The sequence below is a fragment of the Schistocerca nitens genome, chromosome 8 (genome assembly GCF_023898315.1).
Source record: "Schistocerca nitens isolate TAMUIC-IGC-003100 chromosome 8, iqSchNite1.1, whole genome shotgun sequence".
Lineage (NCBI taxonomy): Eukaryota > Metazoa > Arthropoda > Insecta > Orthoptera > Acrididae > Schistocerca > Schistocerca nitens.
In genome coordinates, this window is record NC_064621.1 from 26,566,751 (window position 1) to 26,586,735 (window position 19,985).

Consider the following 19,985-nt stretch of genomic DNA (forward strand, 5'->3'; position numbering starts at 1 on the left):
ACAGTGGAGGGGGGAGAGGGAGGGGGTAAGCAAACTTGGAGATATAGCTTTCAGTTAAACCATTAAGCTTATGTGTATACCAGTAGTTTGGGAAGAGCGTGACTCTGACCTTGGCAGTCAGAGACTCTGTCTGTGTGTGTGTGTGTGTGTGTGTGTGTGTGTGTGTGTGTGTGTGCACGTGATCGTGCGTGCGTGCTATCTGTTCTGAGGAAGCCCTGTTTTTCAACATCTGTGCCGTATGGTGAGGAGCAACTATCCTTTTCACAATATTGTCGTTATTCCACCCTGGATTTTCCATTCATTAATAGTGTGGGACATTGTATTAGGGAGTCAGTGTTGTATTGTTCTACAAAAAGAAATTAATTAATATTAAAAGTCATAAATATCGTCCCAGATTTATATGTCCTGCTTCTTGGAAACACTTTTGTTCTTTTAATTTTGAAAAAGACATCATATGGCTGGGGATACAGTGGAACCTCTATATAACGTTTTTCAAGGAACCACAAATTCTGAACACTATATAAAGGAAAACACTATAAAGAGGAAGGCTTCCAAATAATAATTATAGGGCATTACTGAAGATCTGGATACCACTAATCAGCTTTGACAAATGGTGCCATAGATGACATTTTAAATTTTCACAACACTATAATATGATATTCATTGCAAATGAGCAATGTATCAAATGATTAGCTTTTTGTAATTAAAACATGGGGCCTAGTAGATGGATGGGTGAAAGTAAATGAATCAGTTTGCACTGTAAAAAGTTATAACAGATTCTTAAGGATTGACATCATTGTCCAAAGCTGACAGGTGGTATCCTGTGTTTCAGTTGATCCAATTATAGAATATGAGCCAAATTTTGTTTATGACATACTGAACATATTACATAAAAACATAGTAAATGGTGCAGATTAAAAAAAAATCATTACAAAAAAATTACTTTAATAATTAAATTATGAAGCGGAACTTAAATTTGCAGAAAACTCTAGGAACCTATGCAATCTGAAAATCACATACCTATGATTTTTTTAAATATTCAAGCAAGCATGTTTGTTTTCTATTTCTCCTAGACTCTATGGCAATCATTTCTTGCTCCAAATGAGCAAGTTGAACTACTGTTCTGTCCTCAAGTGTATGGGCCATCATATATCTCCTGAATGTTTCTAAGGCTTCAGCTGCTTTAGTATATGAGGGCACAGAGTCATCTTTCTTGTCACTGTCATTGTCACTTTCACTTCCACGACTAGTCTCCAAGCTTCTCTCTGCATTCAGCTCCTCAATACTTTGTTATCCTGTGGTTACCACGTTATCATCCACAGCCACAAAGTCCTCAAAAGTGACAGAATCACTGCCTATTAATTCCTGAAACTCTTGCAAATCACTTGCAACATATTCCACAGGAGCTGCCATCTCATTCTCACAGAATCCCGCTTTTGTGAAACAGTTTTTAATAATTTCAGCACTGACTTCCCTCCACGGGTACATAATTAAATTCATTGCCTGTAAAATATTCAGCTTCAGTTGTGAGCTCTGCTGGCTTCCCGGTTATTGTTAGATCGAAGACACACTCTCACTAGACACATGAACCTTTTGCTGCTCAGCTCACACAACACGCTACGAATACAAAGCATCGACTGAAATGATGCCAAAAAGAACACAAGCAGAATGTGCGTCACATGTCATATGACGGGGTTCTGCCACTGACATATGAAACACGCTGAGAGTGGGCTTTCCGAGCAAACTGTGCATCCACAGAACGGAAACAATGCATCTACATCCAGTCACTTAAATGTTATAAAGAGGTAAATAATTGACCAAGGTTCCAAAAATATGAGCATTACATGGAGGAAATTGTAATGTAGAGGAAACGCAGTAAAGAGGAAAATTTAACATTGTTTATATGGGCTTTTAGTCAGGACAAAAAAACGGATGTAACATAGAAGAAAACATTATATGTAGGAACGTTATAAAGAGGTTTCACTGTATATTAATTCTACTTTGGTCTGAGACTTTTTACAAACAGGAGTTCAGATTTACTGTAGACTGCAATATCAGTCTCTCATATAACCTCATGTTATTGTTGTTGTTATTATTATTATTGTGGACACTGTGCATTACAATTTAATAGAAAAAAGAAAAACATGATCTCTTTGAGAAAGAAGGCAATTACTTTGTTCCCTTTTAGATTTCAAATACCACACAAACAATTTGTGGATGAATTTTTCCTTTCCATATTTTGTAAAGCAAAGTCTTTCATGATGTCCATAATATAAATTTTCCTGAACCTCTCTTGATAAACACGGATGGGGTGTAAATGGGAGAATCTCAACTGCGTCCTTGATCTGAGGCAAGTTTTAAGTCATCATAATGCATGAATGACCTCTTGGAGGATGCTAATAATACTGGAACTGTCATAATCATAACTTTCTGAAACAGTTCGTTAACTCTACCACATTCAGCAGGAAGTTTTTGTCAGTAGAGGGTACACTATATGGCAGTAAGCCAGTCATAATGGCTCACAGCATTTTGAGCTGTTCATGAAGTGTGTCCATGTTTAAAGTTTGCTGTGTGCGTACTCCAAGCAACTCTTTGAAACTTCATGTAGATGGAAGATTTGTTTGGGAAGGGATAACAAATTTCCCTTCAAGACAGGAGAGTCACCTTAGAATCTCTTGATTTCTTCAGCGACAGATGATAATTCCATGTGTTTCAGAGTTGCAGGTGTTTTTCTTGGCCATAAAGATATTTGGGTCTTTCATATTTAGCTTCTTAGAATATTTCTTAGCTTTCTCTGACAGCATATCAAATGCTTCCTCAGTACTAAGATATGAAGAGCTATTTTATAATGTCTACAGAATGTTTCACTCCATCTGCATTAATATTTAGGTTTTGTAGAGAACCAGTTCTTTGCAGAGTCCAAAAACCTCAGTAGCAACTGTCAAACAAAAAGAGTCTCAAACTTTTTGAGCCATTTTACATAGGTTTGATCTCCTTCATCTATAATTGAGCTGCTTGTATAAAGTCATTCAGGAGGCCAGCAACCAGGTATGGCTCATAGTTAAAGGCTAAGAGGCAGAGCTGCCCCAAAATATATATTAAAATATATTTATATCTAAAAACAAAGATGATGTGACTTACCAAACGAAAGCGCTGGCAGGTTGATAGACACACAAACAAACACAAACATACACACAAAAATCAAGCTTTCGCAACCAACGGTTGCTTCATCAGGAAAGAGGGAAGGAGAGGGAAATATGAAAGGATGTGGGTTTTAAAGGAGAGGATAAGGAGTCATTCCAATCCCGGGAGTGGAAAGACTTACCTTAGGGGGAAAAAATGACAGGTATACACTCGCGCACACACACACATATATCCATCCGCACATACAGACACAAGCAGACATTTGTCATATATTTATCAATAAATGATTACAGAATTTAAATTATAAGAGACACTTTTATTATTTCCCTGATAAATATGCCCGCATGGTTTAGTAATGAAATTTAGAACATGGCAAGGAAGCAGAGGCTGTTGCACTCTCGATTCAAAAGAGAATGCACAAATGATGACAAGCAAAGGTTAGTAGAGATTTGTGCGTCTGTGAAAAGATCTATGCACGAAGCTTGCAACAACAACTACCACCATTACACCTTGGCAGAAGATCTGGCAGAGAACCCGAGAAAATTCTGGTCCTATGTAAGATTGTAAATTGGGCCTAAGGTGTCCACTCAGTCCCTTGTTGTCCTGTCTGGTGTGCCAGTTGAAGCAAAATGAAAGCCAAAGTTGTTCACATAGGAGAATGATACAGGCATATTGCCATTTGACCACTGAATGGACTCCCATATGGATGATATAGTAATAAGTGTCCCTAGCATAGAGAAACAACTGAAACTTTTGAAAGCAAACAAATCACCATGCCCGGATGGAATCCCATTTCGGTTTTACAAAAAGTACTCTATGGTATTGGCTCTTAACCTAGCCTGCATTTATTGTGAATCTTTTGCCCGGCATGAAATACCAAGTGACTGGAAAAAAGTGCAGATGACTCCAGTATATAAGAAGGGTAAAAGAATGGACCCACAAAATTAGAGACCAATATCCCTAACATTGGTTTGTTGCAGAATCCTTGAACATATTCTCAGTTTGAATATAATAAATTTTCTTGAGACTGAGAAACTTATGTCCTTGAAGCAGCATGATGTTATAAAGCATTGCTCACGCAAAAATCAGCGTGCCCTTTTCTCACATGATATACTGTGAACTGTGTATGAAGGGCAACAAGCAGATGCCATATTTCTAGATTTCCAGAAGGCATTTGACACAGTGCCCTATTGCAGGCTGTTAATGAAGGTATGGATGTATGAAATAAGTTCACAGATATGTGGGTGGTTCGAAGACTTATTAAGTAATAGAATCCATTATGTTGTCCTTGACGGCAAATGTTCGTCAGAGACAAGGATATTGTCGGGGGTGTTTTAGGATCGCTGTTGTTCTCTATAGACATAAATGATTTGGCAGACAAGATGGACAGCAATCTTGTTTGCTGATGATGCTGTTGTGGTGTATGATAAGGTGTAGAAGTTGAGTGACTGTAGGAAGATACAAAAAGAATTAGACAACATTTCTAGTTGTCGTTATGAATGGCAGCTAGCTACAAATGTGGAAAAGTGTAAGTTAATCTGGATGAGTAGGAACAATAAACCTGCCATGTTTGGGTACAGGATTAATAGTGTCCTGCTTGGCAAAGTCAAGTCATTTAAATATCTGGGCATAATGTTGCAAATTGATACGAAATGGAACAAGCATGTGAGAACTGTAGTAGAAAAGGCTAGTGGTTGACTTTGGTTTATTTGGAGAATTTTAGAAAAGAGTGTTTCATCTGTAAAGGAGACTTGCATAATATGCTAGTGCGACCTCTTCTTGAGTACTGCTAGAGTGTTTGGCACCTGTATCAGGTCAGATTGTAGGAAAACACTGAAGCAATTCAGAGGCGGGCTGCTAGACTTGTTACCAGTTGGTTTGAACAACACGTAAGTGCTATGGAGACACTTCAGGAACTCAAATGTGAATCCCTGGATGGAAGGCAACATTCTTCTCAAGAAACACTGTTAAAAGAATTTAGAGAACCAGCATTTGAAACTGACTGCCAAACAATTCTGCTGCTGCCAACATACACTGCGCGTAAGGATCATGAAGATAAAGTATGAGAAATTAGGGCTCATATGGAGGCATAAAGACATTCATTTTCCCCCTCACTCTATTTGTGTGTGGAGCAGGAAAGTAAATGACCAGTAGTCGTAAGATACTCTGCTGCACGCCGTACGGTGGCTTATGGAGTATCGATGTAGATGTAGATGTAGAAAATTGACAGTCAATGTTTTTGGAACTGTTATAGACTGATGTTTCTCGAACAGGTAGTAGCTAGTCTTAAGGCTACATCTTGAAATGCTCATTAGCTCTATGTAATACAGCATGTCTTCTACAGAGTATAGCTCATATGGGCCATCTGAATGGCCTCTCAATAGCTCAACTAGCAGAGCCTAAGGGTGTCGTACCAGCTTCCACACGATTTTCACATTCTGGTGCTTACATAAAAGTGGAATCACTAGAGTGGCTGGTATTTCACTGTCGAATCACTGTCTCTGTACATCAGTATCATGCTTTGATACATCATTACTTGATGCTTGGTTTTGATAGTAATTTAGATAGTTCCCCCCCCCCCCCCTCCCCCAATATTATTGGCAACTCCATCTGTGTACGAATAAGTTTGTAAATGACGCAATAGAGAGCACTGGAATATGGTAACATCAAGTGTCAGCATCTAGTGGGAGTTTTAGAAATACATAGAGGAAATATACATTATAGAGGAAATACACATTAAAAATGTCCTGTTATCATTGTTAGCCAGTTTCTTTTTGTGAGTGTATTGTGCCTGAGCTCAAGTGAGTTTTAATTTCTTATGAATAACTGCAGCATACCACATGCTTGAAAATAGCCCTACACGAATTCAGCTTGCTATTTATTAAGCAAAAATTTGGAACATGAGTCTGAAAAAGAACTACTGTATTGACCAAATTTTAATGAAATTGTCATAGACTCTATCACAATGTAGAAGGGGAGATGAGCTGATTTCATCTATAAACAAATGAATTACGATAAGTGGAAAGTGCATTACTAGATGATGAGCAATTCATTGGTTGTAGGCCTAAGTACCAATTTAGCCTACTAAATGAAACGTGTAAAAATCTCTGGTAACATGTTGAAACATCGATCTCACATTCCATGATACTTTAGCACAGTGACCTTTACTAAAAATAACACATTTGGGAGACGTCTTTAATGTAGTTTATCACTTAAACTATATATGTCCATAATACCCAAGTATAAATACGATAACAAACAAATATGACATGCTAGCTTTTCAAACAAATCAACGTGGCCACTGCTCGGTTTGCTTCTGTCAGCCAATCTCACAAGACCCATGATGTCATGGGAACATCACAATTTCATTTTATGGGCTTATAATCACTGCATATTACACACACACAAAACATTCAATGACTCGAGTTTAGATTGGAAAGTATGAAAAACATTAAGCACCCAGCAAAGCAAACAAACATCGCATTAAAGTACTCTCTCCAAAAATTCATCTTTTCATAGAATTTGTTGGAATAAAGTGTCAGAAAATATGATGTTGGCAGATAAATATGGTGACCTTAGATCCTATCAGGGATTTAACTTTCATTTTTATTTAGTAGTTTAGTATGCAGTCGAAGTAAGGTACTATATTTAAACTTCTGGATAGAGTACTATATTGCACTCCCCCCCCCCCCCCCCCCTCACAGCCCCTGTCCCTACTCTGAAAACTTGGTTGTGGGGAGAGATTGATCTGTAGCCTAGCCCAAACTCTGGGTTAGTTCATATCAGTAAATGTTGTAGCATTCTCCACTATGGGAACTAGAGTTGCACCTTCCTGCGATCATGACATTAACTCTATATCTCACGTTTTATTAGGTTGCTAAAATCAACAAATCAGTTTTTGTTGAAAATTGTAATTAATAGCAAGTGGTACATTGATTTTGTGACTTGAAATGAAATGCTCATATGCCTTTTATTGGCCAGGATATCCCCTATCGGGGTGCGGCTGCCGTATTGCAAGTCTTTTTTAGTTTATGCCACTTCGGCAACTTGCGTGTCAATGATGATGAAAATGATGATGGAGGACACACACCACCCAGTCTTCTGCCGGGAATCGAACCCGGCCCTCCTTGCGTGGTAGGTGCAGTTTAAATTGAAATGTCAAATTTGGATTCATTTCAGTGACACCAGATGGTAACACAACATCTGCTTATACCTTTTTCCTTTTGAATATAATGCAAGATCAAAACAGTGGTCACTGCAGTGCATGGTATAGCTTTTGTCTGGTTCTGATGAAGGATTTTCTTTACACCTGAGTTTCACCCAGACGTATTGGCTATACCAATAAAACAGTAGGTACACGGGAACATCATTTCTAGTGAGAGTCTTAGAATAATATCTTTAGTGATAGTTGCCATGTTTGTGCCCTGGAGTGTGGCAGACTGTATAGACCCAGAACAAGTTATTTTATTTTGAGCATTTCACAATCATTGAAACATACAGAAAAAGTGAACTGGTCCTGCTCAAATGTATCTGATGTTGAATCTTTCATAATTCCATAAAATGTATTTATTTACAGCTCATACAAAATAGATACGTGTTTCAAAGTTTTACTGACCTTCTGAGTAGTCACCAGCGTTGTGTATAATCTGTTGCCAGCGATGTGGAAGTCGTAGGATACTCTTAACAGTGCCAGTTGTGTTGACAGTTCGAGCGGCGCCTTCTATTGCCCAACGATTTTGTAGCAGTTCTGAAGCAAATGCCATGAAGTGTTTCCTTCAGTTTAGAAATCGAGTTGAACTTACGAGGGCTTAAGTCAGGGGAGTGCAGTAGGTGGTATAGCACTTAGCAGCCCCATCAATGTCAGCCCCAGAAGTGTCATGATATTTCCAGTGACTGTTTTATGAACTCTGAGTGCCTTTCCTGTTCAATCCAGTAACCATTGTGAACTAATAGTCACTAATAAAGGGGTGCTAGCTTACTCCTGTTGGCCAGCAGATGTAACATGTCTTGGATGACCATAGGTGTTCTGCTTTCATTATGCTGAATAACTATGGCAATCTGTTAGTGAAAAAGTCTCTTTTCATCTATTTTGAAGTAATATTTAGCTTACTTCCAGTTACAGGAACCATCTTTAAAAAAAGATGTTTCTTTCTGTGGTCTTCTGTTGCTCAACTTGTGTATAAACCTAATGCTACCACAACAGAGAACATTGCCACTCTTTTCTTCATAATGTATTTGTGGATAAGAAACAAACTATTCTGACTTACTAGATCTTCCATTCCTCTGTGGAATCTTACAACAGGATGGGACAGAACGTATTTGAAGTATAAGATGTTTAACATTGTCTGATGCATATTACCCTCAAGGATGTGACAGTTTGATTCAGCCATAAGCAAAACCTGCTATCAATGAAAATACTTATCACAGATTCATTATATGTGGCTCTGTCCATAGTTTATGTAGCTCTTCAAGTCAATTTTGGGGAGGGGATAGGATAGACACCAAATCTTGTCCTACTCTCCCTCCCATCCCCCCAAGACTTGGAAGCTGGAGAGCAAGTGACCCCCCTTCCCCACCACTCCCTGCTCCAGTTGATACACCTTTACTATACTCTGTTCATCACAAGAATAAACCTGATGTAAACAAACACAAATGCAATGATTGGTCAGAAGCCATATCACACGTACACTGGTGTTGTTACACTCTTGGAAGTAGGTTCTACTTATGCATTAGATATCTTATTACTATGTACATTAAATGAAACTTTAAGATATTCTAATGGATTTACAGACTTTTGGTTATTCCCTTTTGGGAGAGCGATTGAACTTGAGTAGTCATGATTTCTTCTTCTTACTTTGTTCTTCCCAAATTCTCTTCATACGTTTACTGCGTTCTCTCTTGCATTCTTCCGACCATCTTTTTCCCGTTCTGTTCTCCTTATGTTCTTGTTTTAGTGTGAGTTTCTTTATAATGTTTCTAAACTGTTCTCTGTTGTTTATGTTGTCGTGTGCGATCCCCAGTTCTTTAATGTCTTCTTCTTCTTCAGTGATCCACTTTGTCTTTTTTTTTTTTTGCTCTTGTTTACTATCTCAAAGATTTGTATTGTGAGCCTGCCTTTATTCATCCTGATGACATGACCATAAAATTTCATCGTTCTCTTTCTAATGGTGTCTGTTATTGTTTCTATGATTTTGTAAATCTCTGTAGTTGGCCTCTTCATCCAAATTCCATCCCGAAACACTGGTCCATATATTTTTCTCAGAGTTTTTCTTTCCTGCTTTTCAATCTCTCTGATCTTTAAATGACCATGAATCACTGTAGTTTCTGCAACAGGAAGTGCTTCTGGTAGGACAACTGTGTTGTAATGCCTTAGTTTCACATTGACAGAAATAGATTTCTTCTTATAGTGATTCCAAGTGAGCTTATAAGCTTTTTGTAATCTGGAGATTCTATCTTTATTGGCTATTGAGTTCAGTCCTGATGGTTAGATTATCTCTCCCAGATATCTGAAGTGGGCAACTTGTGCCACTTTCCCGTATTGAGTAGTAATGGGGAGATTATCTACAGGTTTGTTTTCCATATACTGTGTTTTCTCGTAGGAGATTGGTAGCCCAGTTTTCTGTGAGATTTCGTATAGTTTTTCCAATTCAAGTTTGGCTTCCTCTCTATTGTTCATTAGAATGGCAAGATCGTCCGCGAAAGCCAGACACTTCACCCTAATTCTCTGCTCTTCTTTAATCCCAAGCTGAATTACTTTTATTTCCTTTTCTCATGTCCTCATAATATTTTCCAGAACCATGTTAAACAGAAGGGGGGACATTCCATCTCCTTGGCAAACACCACTATGGATATGAAATGCTTCTGATGTTTCTCCCATGAATTTAACTTTGGAGGTTGTATCTGTTAATACCTGTTGAATAACTGACCTTGTTTTCCTGTCAAGCCGGCCGGAGTGGCCGAGCAGTTCTAGGCACTTCAGTCTGGAACCGTGTAACCGCTACGGTCGCAAGTTCGAATCCTGCCTTGGGCATGGATGTGTGTGATGTCCTTAGGTTAGTTAGGTTTAAGTAGTTCTAAGTTCTAGGTGACTGATGACCTCAGAGACATTTGAACCATCAAATTCCCCCCCCCCCCCCCCTGTCAATCCAGAACTCCTCTAACGTGTGAAATAATATTTGTCTATCTATTGAATCGTAAACCTTTTTAAAATAGACAAAAGTTACCACATTACATCTTCTCATGCACCACAGTACATCTTCTCATTTGCAAAATTGTTTTTAAGTTCCATATCTGTTCGATGCAAGATCGACCTTTGCGAAACCCTGCCTGATACTCCCCTTTTAACTGGTCCGCTTATTCTTCTAGTCTTGTCTGCTTGTGTCTGTATATGTGTGGATGGATATGTGTGTGTGTGCGAGTGTATACCCGTCCTTTTTTCCCCCTAAGGTAAGTCTTTCCGCTCCCGGGATTGGAATGACTCCTTACCCTCTCTCCTAAAACGCATATCCTTTCGTCTTTCCCTCTCCTTCCCTCTTTCCTGATGAGGCAACAGTTTGTTGCGAAAGCTTGAATTTTGTGTGTGTGTTTGTGTTTGTTTGTGTGTCTATCGACCTGCCAGCGCTTTCGTTCGGTAAGTCACATCATCTTTGTTTTTAGATATATTCTTCTAGTCTGTTTAACAGGGCCTTTGAAAGAATTTTGTATATTACAGGGAGCAGTCAAATTCCCCTGTAATTATTTGGATCAGTTTTTGCACCTTTTTTTGTGGAGAGGGTGAATTAATGCACATTTCAACTCTGCAGGTATTTGTTCAGTTTCCCAAATATTTGATATAATTCTGTGGGTTGCTTGTGTGAGATTATTGTCATTTAATTTCTATACTTCTGCTATGATTCTGTCTTCCCCTGGAGACATGTTGTTCTTCAAATAATTGATTGTTTCCTTTACCTCTTTTAAGTGACGGTGGATTTGAATCGGGATTGGATGTGGGTTTTCCAGAATCTAGTTGTTCTTTCCGAGGCTCGCATTTGAAAAGTGAATGAAAATATTTACCTAAAATTTGACAGTTCTTTTTAGGGTTGGTTTCCAGTGATCCATCAGGCCAGTGAAAGCACAGATTAGGTGGTTGATACCTTGTTAGGTTTTCTTCGAAAATTTTGTAAAAATTTCTGGTGTTGTTCTTGATAAATTCTTGTTCAATTTCTTTAAGCCGGCTTATATCATATCTACATTTTTCTCTTCGTATTGACTTGGATGAACTCTTCTGTATTCTCAAAAATTCCTGCCATTTTTCTGTAGTTTTGTTGCTACTGAAAGTTTTCCAAGCTTGTATTCTTTCTTCTATTGCTTGATCACATGCACTGTTGCACCATCTGTGTTTTCTCTTTCTTGGGGGTTTGTCAAATTTCATAGTGTTTTTCAGTACTTCTGCAAGTTCCTTCCAGTTTGTTGCATTTGATTGCCCAATTTCCTGGAGAATTTCCCTCTTGTTAAGTTTAAGGTATTCTGGATCAATTCTAACTGTTTTGCTCAGTGGTGGTTTCTTTCTGTTAGGTTGAATTCTAATCTTTATTTGCAGCAGATGGTGGTCTGACTCAAAAAATCCTTTTCTTGTTCATTCATTGAGTATTTCTTTGGTGTTCTTATTAGATATGGCAACATGGTCTATCTGAAATTCACCCAAAGTTGAATTTGGTGATTTCCATGTTGTAAGTTTTTGTTTACAGGTTTAAGGAATTGTGTAGACATGATTTTAAGATCAAAATTTTTACAGATGTTTATCAGTCTCTTACCGTTTTTATTTGTTCTCTTGTGAGCTGTATGAATTCCCGTTATTTTCCTGAATTTTTTCTCTTTGCCAAGTTGTTCATTGAAATCTCCTAAAATAATTTTCATGTGATGAGTAGGGATTTTATTTGAGGTTTCCTCCAGTAGTTCCCAGAAGTCATCTATTGCCTGTGGATCTTTTCTTTTGTAATCATTTGTGGGGGCATGTGCATTTATCAGTGTGTATGCCTTGTTTCCAGATTTTACTGAGATTGTCGAGATTCTTTCTGATGTTGAATGGAAGTTTATTATTGAGTCTATAATTGATTTGTGCAGAACAAAAGCTGTGCCAAATTGTTTGGGTGCCTTGTTCAGCTGGACTGCAGGTTTTCCTTTATAGATTCTGAAGTTTCCTGAATCAAAATGATTTCTTTCAGTAAATCGTGTTTCTTGAGTCGCAAGGATTTTTATGTGGAGTTTTTCCACAGTATTTGTGAGTTGTTTGAGTTAACCTACTTTGTAAAGTGTGTTTGTGTTGAGAGTTCCTATGTAGTTTTTCTCTTTTGGTCTTAGAGATTTTGAGAAGCTCCGACTCCTCTGCACATGATGTTCCTGGTCCCCCAGAATCCGATGACCAGGAAGATTCAGTCTAGAGACTGATGCCTGGGGTAGTGGATTTCTTTCCTTTTGTTCCATCATGATTATTCAAATTGAAAATTGTTTTGTGGTGATATTCTGTGAAGGTCACATGTTTACGACTTGATTGTTGAGATCAAGAAGAGCATCGAGCAGCCACACCAACTGGGTGAACACATGATGACCACTACCCACTGGATTCCAGAGCAGATTTGGGGTGCTTCTTCTGCCAGTTTTTTGATGAAGTGTTACTCCTCCCCTTCCTCCTATATATGTATATATATAGACACACACACGGTATCATAGTATAATGGTGTAGTTTATGGATGGCTGGTTCAAGTCTTGCCTCAGTCATCTTTCTTTTTTTTCCCAATTTGAAATACCTAAACCTCGCAATTGCAAAATTCATCATAATTTTTTATGAGTAATGCACATCTTCTCGTTTCTAATTACATATTGCATGCAAAATTCCTGTTTTCATTTCAAATATAAATCCTTAGTTATCGATATTTTATAAAGGATTGTTAATAAAGCTTGCTTAAATTACGAAAACATAACAATCTAATTTTTTAGGGTAAAAGTGAAAAACCAATACTCTTTATTTGGACTATGTCCATTGTTGTATATCACAGATGTAGTCTCACAAGAGCCAGAATGATAAGTGTCATAGAAATATGAAAAACAATCATTTTCACAGCATCGGGCACACAAAACAAATGGTGCATTTTTACATTTGCCACTCTATCATTACAATATGAACCAATCAGAAATGATCTGGAGCCAAGTTAAGGGGTTTGTCACAAGAAATAACAAGATTGTTAAGCTGCTGTATGTACTGGAACTAACACACACAGCTTTTTCACATGTCACAGCCGAATGCTGGTGGGATATAGAAAGGCATGTCATAAAAGAAAGGAGAAAATGCAGCACCTATGTGGCTTCATGGATTCTGTTGTTGATCCATTTATTATCAGTGTAGAGGATGACAGTTCCAGAATGGAAATGTACTTCTTGGTTTTGGACAAAGAAGGAGCTAAGTGATTACCAGATGATTGACTGCAACTAATACCTTCAGTGGCTTCAGTATTCAACAATAAGGTGAAATCCCTGCATTATGCTTTTGCATCAAACATAGCTTGCTCAGGAAAATTATCCTGTGTTTAAGGTAGGAATTTTCATCACTCTTGTTTGTAATTAGAAAACTATTTTACTTGAGAACGAGAGCATTTTAAGCTTTCTGTCTGGTCACCTAAGAAGCATGCTGGAATTTTGCTGAACATTATTTCATTCTCTTTAAAAATTAAATGACTTTGAAGCTATATTGTTTCCCTGCTCATCTCTTTTTATGTCTTAACTGCAACTGCACACATCGTAGCAGGTTACTTGGACCAGCTGACTGGTCAGTGCTGTCGAAGTTAAATGTGCTGGTAAAGCTGTTGACCTGAATTATCACTCAGTCTGTGTGCATATAACACAGCATTTAAAATGTATCCTTATCATCGTACTTAACTGTACTGGAAACAGCTTGGCTTTCACTCCCCTTGAAACAAAACCCAATGAGATTCAAGCAAATGTGGAAGCGTACAGTGCAATGTTTACATCAGGTTTATTCTTATGATAAACACAGTATGGTCTGAGTGATATCAAATTTCTTTCTATCATAGTAGTACTGCTCTGTATTGTAGTCCAGTTTAAAGTATTGGCATCTGACAGGGAACTGACTGGACTAATCTCACCAGCAGTACATCAAAGGTTCTGTAGTGGCATTGTTGTCAGCTCCCACTTTGTTCTCACTTCCACTATTCAAAATAAGACATGCCTGCGAATTATTGAAAAGGAAACTTAACCGAATCTTAAAATTTTGCCTATTTCAAGAAAATTAATTAAAATTGGGAACAAATTATCAATCAGAGGTATTGTAGACATCTACACAGTATGTGAATTTCAGAATTTGTACATTATATTTGAAGGATATAGACACTTTAAACGTATACTTGTTATGAGTTAAATATTTATGCAATGCCAGACAAAACTTTAGAATGATCCGTTATCAAGTAAGTTGTCTTGATAATCATGGAAAAATAATTCCTTTACAACCATCTGTTTCACCTGGTCCTCCTCTCTGATGGCTCTATCCACACCTCTATCCACTTTAAACCCACCAACCACCAACAGTGCCTGCAGTTTGACAACTGCCATTCCTTCCAAAACAAATAATCCCTCCCATACAGCATGCCCACCCTGGTATCATGTATCTGCAGTGACAAGTACTCCTTTGCCAAGTATGCTGAAGGTCTACCAAGGCTGTCACAGACAGGCACTATACTTCAGACCTAGTCTGTAAACAGATCTCCTGTGCCATTTCCCCACACTCCCCCAGCTATCCCATCACCCCCAAGACCAGCTACAAAGGAGAGCCCCCTTCATCACCCACTACCAACTCAGACCGGAAAATCTGAACCACATCTTTTGTCAGGGCTTTGATTACGTATCGTCATGCCCTCAAATGAGAGATGTCCTACCCAAGAACCTTCCCACCCCTCCTAAAGTGGTGTTCCATCACCCACACAACCTCCACCATGCCCCAGTCCATCCCTATGCCACTCCCAATCCCAACCCTTTGTCATAAGGATCATATCCCTGTGAAAGACCCAGGTGCAAGATCTGCCCATTCCACCCACCCAGCACTTCCTGATCCAGTCCTGTCACAGGTTTATCCTACTCCATTAGGGGCTGGGCCACCTGTGAAAGCAGCCATGTCATTTACCAGCTCCACTGTAATCATTGCACAGCTTTTTACATTGGTATGACTACCACAACCTGCTGTCCACCTTGATGAACAGCCACCAGCAAACTGTGGCCAAGAGCAAAGTAAACCACCTTATGGCACAACATGCAGCTGAACATAACACACTTCATTTCAATGGCTGCTTCACAATGTGGGCTATGTTTGTGTCCCCTCACCACCTCCTCCATTTTCATGTTCCTACACCCTTATTGTGTCCTGCTCTCTGCCAATGCATCCACCCATCTTTCCCCTTCCATGGTCCTCTCCTTTTCCACTCTCCATCCCCTGTCCATCTCCATCTCCCTGCCTCCCAATGCTGTGCCTAGCAGGCTTGTCATGCCTCCACATTTTCCCTGCATGCTCCAGTAGACAGTTCTCTTCTCTCCCTCTGCTGCTGCCCCACCTTCAGTTTTCTACTTTGATCCAACACCGCAGTTGATTTCTGGAGGTGATGAAGGTGGTCGTCATGTGTGCATGAATTTAGCTTGCTGGAGATGGCAGCTGTATGTGCATGAGATGCACTTGCTTTTGTGTGTGTGTGTGTGTGTGTGTGTGTGTGTGTGTGTGTGTGTGAGAGAGAGAGAGAGAGAGAGAGAGAGAGAGAGAGAGAGAGAGAGTGCACACGCGCGTGCCTGTGCACATATGTGGTTTTTTTTTTTTTTTTTTTTTTTCTGAAGAAGGCTTTGGCCAAAAGCTAAATGTGTAACAGACTTTTTGTTTTGCCTCTCAGCAACTCAACGTGTCATCTTTATGGTGAGTAGCAATTCATGAAACGACTTTCAGTCTACTTTTCTAATTCTCCACTCTCAAATTACTTATGAGCATAATGAATATGTAAATCTTTCATTACAGTACTTGATTTCTCTTATTTTATTGTGATGGTAATTTCACCATTTGTAAGGGGGTGTCAACAAATAAAGGTGGTTATTATTAAACTTTCAGTACTTGAGCCAGCGTAGATGAAAAACTATATACCATATAGGTATCTAACTTTATAGGAATGATGTTCAGACTCGGTGCTGCAGGGTTTGCATTGTTAGTAGTTACTGGACTGGCACAGTGATGTAAGATTGAAACATAGGCATCAGTGTACACTACAGATGCAGACAGTCAACATGGATCCGGACAAGGTGAGGAAGACTTTGGTCATAAAATTGTCTTGCTATTCTTTGCAAGTATTGATGCGTCAGTGGAATATTGAGATGTCCTGTTTCCTCACCAGTGTTGTCTCAGTTTGAATTAACTGGAGATTTGTGAATTTCTCCTGGGAGAGGCTGGTGGACAATTGTACCACAAATTGTTGGAGAAGTTACTGTTGCCATGGCTAAGAATGCTGTATGAAATGTGTGATTTTAAAGCACTGCACGAGCTGTGTCACTACAGCTGAACATTCCATGAACCACCGTTTGAAAAGTGTTGCGAACAACTGTGAAATGGTGTCTGTAATGCGGTCCCAGGCTGTTGTGCATGCAGATAATGTGACATTGAGTATTGTTTATAATATGGAACATAAACATGGTACACAATTAACAAGTGTTACCCTCTCCTGTGAAAAGTAAAATGTGTTTCTTTCAATGGTTTACTTATTTCTCTTACGTGTGCTCGTACAAATGTTTTCACAAAGCTTCACTGCTCTATTAGTTTTCATGGGGGTCCTCTCGTCTTCACACATTGACGGTAAAACCTTCTGAGGCTGTTAGGCTGCATCATATTACTTTTAAAAAGTTGATAAACTCAGTGTTTTGTCCATTCTGCTGCGATCTACTTCAGGATTCTTCTGGTGTTCCTGGCTGGCTTAACGCTGTTACATTGCTTCGAAAATGATATTTTATGCACAAACATGTGGTTCCTAAAGAGGGGCAGCAGCCTTTTCAGTAGTTGCAGGGGCAACAGTCTGGATGATTGACTGATCTGGCCTTGTAACATTAACCAAAACGGCCTTGCTGTGCTGGTACTGCGAACGGCTGAAAGCAAGGGGAAACTACAGCCGTAATTTTTCCCGAGGACATGCAGCTTTTCTGTATGATTAAATGATGATGGCGTCCTCTTGGGTAAAATATTCTGGAGGTAAAATAGTCCCCCATTCGGATCTCCGGGCGGGGACTACTCAAGAGGACGTCGTTATCAGGAGAAAGAAAGCTGGCATTCTACGGATCGGAGCGTGGAATGTCAGATCCCTTAACCGGGCAGGTAAGTTAGAAAATTTAAAAAAGGAACTGGATAGGTTAAAGTTAGATATAGTGGGAATTAGTGAAGTTCGGTGGCAGGAGGAACAAGACTTTTGGTCAGGTGATTACAGGGTTATAAATACAAAATCAAATAGGGGTAATGCAGGAGTAGGTTTAATAATGAATAAACAAATAGGAGTGCGGGTTAGCTACTACAAACAGCATAGTGAACGCATTATTGTGGCCAAGATAGACACAAAGCCCATGCCTACTATAGTAGTACAAGTTTATATGCCAACTAGCTCTGCAGATGATGAAGATATTGATGAAATGTATGACGAGATAAAAAAAATTATTCAGGTAGTGAAGGGAGACGAAAATTTAATAGTCATGGGTGACTGGAATTCGTCAGTAGGAAAAGGGAGAGAAGGAAACGTAGTAGGTGAATATGGATACGGGGGAAGAAATGAAAGAGGAAGCCGCCTTGTAGAATTTTGCACAGAGCATAACTTAATCATAGCTAACACTTGGTTCAAGAATCATTAAAGAAGGTTGTATACCTGGAAGAATCCTGGAGATACTAAAAGGTATCAGATAGATTATATAATGGTAAGACAGAGATTTAGGAGCCAGGTTTTAAATTGTAAGACATTTCCAGGTGCAGATGTGGATTCTGACCACAATCTATTGGTTACGAACTGCAGATTGAAACTGAAGAAACTGCAAAGAGGTGGGAATTTAAGGAGATGGGACCTGGATAAACTGAAAGAACCAGAGGTTGTAGAGAGTTTCAGGGAGAGCATAAGGGAACAATTGACAGGAATGGGGGAAAGAAATACAGTAGAAGAAGAATGGGTAGCTCTGAGGGATGAAGTAGTGAAGGCAGAATAGGATCAAGTAGGTAAAAAGACGAGGGCTAATAGAAATCCTTGGGTAACAGAAGAAATATTGAATTTAATTGATGAAAGGAGAAAATATAAAAATGCAGTAAATGAAGCAGGCAAAAAGGAATACAAACGTCTCAAAAATGAGATCGAGAGGAAGTGCAAAATGGCTAAGCAGGGATGGCTAGAGGACAAATGTAAGGATGTAGAGGCTTGTCTCACTAGGGGTAAGATAGATACTGCCTACAGGAAAATTAAAGAGACCTTTGGAGAGAAGAGAACCACTTGTATGCATATCAAGAGCTCAGATGGCAACCCAGTTCTAAGCAAAGAAGGGAAGGCAGAAAGGTGGAAGGAATATATAGAGGGTTTATACAAGGGTGATGTACTTGAGGACAATATTATGGAAATGGAAAAGGATGTAAATGAAGATGAAATGGGAGATAAGATACTGCGTGAAGAGTTTGACAGAGCACTGAAAGACCTGAGTCGAAACAAGGCCCCGGGAGTAGACAACATTCCATTAGAACTACTGATGGCCTTGGGAGAGCCAGTCATGACAAAACTCTACCATCTGGTGAGCAAGATGTATGAGACAGGCGAAATACCCACAGACTTCAAGAAGAATATAATAATTCCAATCCCAAAGAAAGCAGGTGTTGACAGATGTGAAAATTATCGAACTATCAGTTTAATAAGTCACAGCTGCAAAATACTAACGCGAATTCTTTACAGACGAATGGAAAAACTGGTAGAAGCGGACCTTGGGGAAGATCAGTTTGGATTCTGTAGAAATGTTGGAACACGTGAGGCAATACTAACCTTACGACTTATCTTAGAAGAAAGATTAAGAAAAGGCAAACCTACGTTTCTAGCATTTGTAGACTTAGAGAAAGCTTTTGACAACGTTAACTGGAATACTCTCTTTCAAATTCTGAAGGTGGCAGGGGTAAAATACAGGGAGCAAAAGGCTATTTACAATTTGTACAGAAACCAGATGGCAGTTATAAGAGTCGAGGGGCATGAAAGGGAAGCAGTGGTTGGGAAAGGAGTGAGACAGGGTTGTAGCCTCTCCCCGATGTTATTCAATCTGTATATTGAGCAAGCAGTAAAGGAAACAAAAGAAAAATTTGGAGTAGGTATTAAAATTCATGGAGAAGAAGTAAAAACTTTGAGGTTCGCCGATGACATTGTAATTCTGTCAGAGACAGCAAAAGACTTGGAAGAGCAGTTGAACGGAATTGGCAGTGCCTTGAAAGGAGGGTATAAGATGAACATCAACAAAAGCAAAACGAGGATAATGGAATGTAGTCAAATTAAATCGGGTGATGCTGAGGGAATTAGATTAGGAAATGAGACACTTAAAGTAGTAAAGGAGTTTTGCTATTTAGGGAGCAAAATAACTGATGATGGTTGATGTAGAGAGGATATAAAATGTAGACTGGCAATGCCAAGGAAATCGTTTCTGAAGAAGAGAAATTTGTTAACATCGAGTATAGATTTAAGTGTCAGGAAGTCGTTTCTGAAAGTATTTGTATGGAGTGTAGCCATGTATGGAAGTGAAACATGGACGATAACCAGTTTGGACAAGAAGAGAAT

The 19,985-nt window shown here is 39.0% G+C and overlaps 1 protein-coding gene across 3 annotated transcripts in view; it reads left to right on the forward strand.

Annotated features, from left to right (window-relative positions):
* LOC126198524 (1-phosphatidylinositol 4,5-bisphosphate phosphodiesterase-like) overlaps positions 1-19,985 on the forward strand; it is a 590,920-nt gene that overhangs the window by 500,384 nt on the left and 70,551 nt on the right. The gene's annotated exons all lie outside the window — the stretch shown is intronic.